Source organism: Ixodes scapularis, unplaced genomic scaffold (assembly GCF_016920785.2).
Source record: "Ixodes scapularis isolate PalLabHiFi unplaced genomic scaffold, ASM1692078v2 PGA_scaffold39__5_contigs__length_11793443, whole genome shotgun sequence".
Lineage (NCBI taxonomy): Eukaryota > Metazoa > Arthropoda > Arachnida > Ixodida > Ixodidae > Ixodes > Ixodes scapularis.
This window is the reverse complement of record NW_024609867.1, coordinates 7,028,844-7,032,915: the sequence shown is the minus strand read 5'-3', so window position 1 is coordinate 7,032,915 and position 4,072 is coordinate 7,028,844. Positions and strand designations below refer to the sequence as shown.

The 4,072-nt window shown below is 47.0% G+C and overlaps 1 pseudogene; it reads left to right on the top strand.

Moving 5' to 3' along the window:
• Positions 1–601: 601 nt before the first annotated feature.
• On the top strand, positions 602–3,397 carry LOC115326325 (annotated as a pseudogene).
• Positions 3,398–4,072: the final 675 nt, after the last annotated feature.

The following is a 4,072-nucleotide window of genomic DNA, read 5'->3' as shown; positions in this document are numbered from 1 at the left end:
TAACGAGTTCTAATCCTGGATAACTCTCATCAGTTCCCAAGTACAAGTTAGATTGTTTGTGAGAAACCTAATCGAAGCTTGCAGTTATTGCATTCTGTAGCCAACACCGTCAAACTTGTCAGTCTGACATTGTTCTCATTTTCGTCGATGAAATCAAAATCACTCAACATTATAGGCGAGAAGTGCTCAAGTTTCGCCGTAGGGTGCCTACATGTCTGTCTGTCTCAGGGTGAAGACATCCATTGTTACCCTGAATGTGCCAGCGCGTGACGCTCTGGCGCACTCGGTGCGTGACTTGGGCGGTAAAATGGCGGCTATGCATTAACCAAAGCTACGCGCTCGAGCTGAGTGATACCAGATTGCGCGCACTTCAAAATGCATAAAAAAACAATTGGGCGGAAAAATGGTTGAGATGTCACCACTCAAGCAAAAGCACGCGTGTGTATGAAGGCACTCTATTTCGCCGCTGACTGCAGCGCTCTCCCGGGCCCTTGTGAGACGCTTTGGTACTATCGGATCGCGTGGTTTGGCGCGTCTGGTTGATTTTTGCTACGCGTTTCGCTGCATCTTCGTCGCTTCACGAGTTGTTTACGTAGGAGGAATGAAGAAAAAGAAACGTAAGCCTGGGACACGATACTGCTTCGTGGTTGGCTGTAGCAACAACCTCAGGGAACGGACTAGCAAGTCTCTGCACTTCTACCGTTTCCCTGGCAAAGCGTACGAGACCCAACGACGGCAAGCTTGGATCACGGCAGTGCGCCGACAGAAGTAAGTACTTTATTAGTAGTGCTTGGATTTCGCTTAAAGGGGTGTCCAAACAGGACACTACAAAACGCACGACTCCGACGAATCGTGCAAATTGATTTGTCGGAGTCGTGCGTTTTGTTGTGTCCTGTTTGGACACCCCTTAATGCGCCGATAATGAAATGGGAGGACAGAATTACCGTTTTTTTTTCGCACTATTCATGTATAAAAGTTGAAATTTTACCCGGTGCGGACTATCTAAAGGTGGATCGTTCCCTGTGGCAAGACGCGAAGGATATATTAATGGTGATTTGTGTATGATACAAGCTTCTTTGTGAGCTAATACAGCAGGCATTTTTTAAGGTGTGCTGTGTATGATAATTTTCACGTTCGGATTAGGCACTAAGTGCGGAATATGCGACGCGTGCGGACTATCTGACCAAAAACTTTTATTTTTGACCCCAAATTCTCTTTTGCGAACCATAGTCTGGAAAATACGGTAGTATGACGGTCAGCATAAAAAAAATGTGGATATGCCAAGTGTGGTAAAGCACCGTGCCAATGCCGGCGTCACGAGAGTTTGCGATTTACGTGCTCGTATCGTAGCATTTATACAGTGACGCTACGCTACTCTGGTAAACACATTTCACCTAAGATATTTAAAAATGTGATGTCGACTAGGAAGCTAATAAAAGGTTGGCCTGATTTTCGGCTGGGGAGGCCAGAGCTCGGTCTCAGGTTATTTTATTTTCCAGCGAGGATGGCTCCAAGTGGTTGCCGTCCCCGCTGACGAGAATTTGCAGTGCCCATTTTGTTGACAACTGTAAGAACGACGCTGAGGCACACCCCTCGTACATCCCCACCATCTTCCCGCCTTTCTACAAGAAAAAGGCGCCCAATGTAGAGAGGGCGAAGAGGTAATAGTAATGTGGTCTAGTATATAGTGCAAGATGTGATATGTTCAACCTTTCAGGATGCTGAAACGATCGAGCCGCTGCCAAGCCATGCCATCTCCAGTGGGGACGCCTCCTGACCCTCACACGGTGTCTGAGCCAGAGGCGACAACAGAGGCCGAGAGTTCCAACTGGGATTCCTTTGCGACACTCGTCCACACGGCAGCCCAAGCTATGCCTACGAAGTGCACGTCTACAATGGTAATTAACAACAATTTAGGGGGGGGGGGGGAGGCACACTGTGACTGCAAGTAATATCATATAAAGGCCCCACTTCTAGGACTGTAAATGCAAGTTCTGCCTCAGCGTAGAGTATAATGCTCTGGACCTTTGTTTCTTACTTTTCAGTGCCTACCATCGTGAATGCAGAGTATTCATAGATTTGTTTGTGGCACAGGATGTTGAGTGCTAACTTAATTTCCTTGTTACTGTTTCTTAGGCGACGCAGACTGATGACGAGGCGCTGGATGGTTGGCCGCTTTGGCTCCTGCTGTCTGCTACAGATGGACACAACGGATCAATGCAGGTCACTCACACAGAGCAGGTGGGTGACGTAATTTCAACAGAGGAATAATACATTTAACTTTAATATTCTCTATGGGAGGATGTCATAACTCAGTTTCTATCCTATGCAGCTGTGTTTAATGGGAATATTTTATCCTAATTTTCCTTCCAACCATAAGGTCCCAAGCACGGCCTCAAGCACGGCTTTAAGCACGGCCTCAAGCACGGCCTCAAGCACGGCCTCAAGCACGGCCCCAAGCACGGCCACCAGCACGGCCCAAAGCACGGCCCCAAGCACAGAAAGAGATTGGCAGCGGCGGTGCGGTTTCCTTGGGTTCCAGTCTCTCAGAGATTCAGAGCAGGCACTGCAGGACCTATGGGGTGTCACAATGACCGTTTTCAGCCTCCTACTGTGTCTGACACCCGCAACCAGGTACAGAAGTAGTGACATTCCGGCCGAGGACAAACTCGTTCTCTTCTTAATGAAACTTAAGTTGTGGATCAGTTACACCGCACTGGCCGCTCTCTTTTCCGTCCACAAGACCACCGCTTCTCGGATTTTTAGGACCCTACTGAACACTCTTAGTGTGAGGCTTGAACGATGGGTATTTGTGCCAGCCCGTGAAATTATCAAGGAGTCGCTACCACCAGCCTTTAAAACGCACTACCCAGATTACACATTCATTATTGATTGTACAGAAATTAGAACTGAATCTCCATCTGACCCTGAGCAACAGCACTACCTGTACTCCAGCTACAAAAGTGATAACACCATCAAAATGCTGATTGGCATAATTCCGAAGGGCATGATTTCATTTATACCTTAGATCTACGGGGGCCGACAAAGTGACTGCCGCATAACTGTTAACTCTGGATTTCTGTCCCTGGTTCAGTTCGGTGATGTTGTTTTAAGCGACAAGAGCTTTCCAAGCATCTGAACTACCGTGGCTGAAAAGGGTTCTGTCCTCGTAATGCCGCCATTCTCAAGTGCTGGTCAGCAGTGTTCTCAGGAGGACATGGACAATACTTACCACATCGCACAAGTTCGCATTCATGTAGAAAGGGTAGTACAGAGGCTCAAAACTTTTCACATTCTGAAGCACAGAGTTCCACTCACGCTTATCCCACAGATGAACCAGGTTGTTCAAGTTTGCTCAGCTCTTGTCAATATGCAGGCACCCATTATAAAAAAGTAAGATGTCCCCTTCCAAGGCATATTGAGCATGTTGGTAAAGTACACATAGCCCAGGAAGGAAGGAAAATAAAGGACTGACACCGTACAACTTCCCAACTAGATACAGTATTTATTTGCACTGAATTTGTATAGTAACAGACAAACTTCAGTGGAAATAAACATTGTCTCTACTTGGAAGTTGTACCGTGTCTGTCCTTTATTGTTCGCCATTCCTAAGCTACATTCCTCCTTTTCCATGCAAAAATTATGACACTCGGCTTCATTTCCTTTAAAGGGATACTACAACGAAATTTCGGCACTCATTTTTTGGTCTATATGTGTTCAAAGGAGCAGCATCACATCGAACATACCAATATCTTGTTAAAAAAGTCACGAAAAGGAACTTTAAAACGAATGAAACGATTAGCAAAGAGAACCTGGTGGATGTCGCTAACGCCTCGCTTGTAATGCCCATTTAGGAACCTTGACAGCTAGTGACGGAGGTTGTCTTGCCTCCGGCCACGACGAGAGAAGAGGGGCAGGAGGAACTCCCTCTGCCCGAGAAGTCGCTATTGTCCCCCTACAAGATTACAGAAGATTAACCAGGCACTCAAAATTCGTACAAAAGCAGCCGCTTCGGTGGCTGGAACAACTAGGCCATCCTCTCGACGTCAGCCTCGCCGTAGCTTTGCTCGTC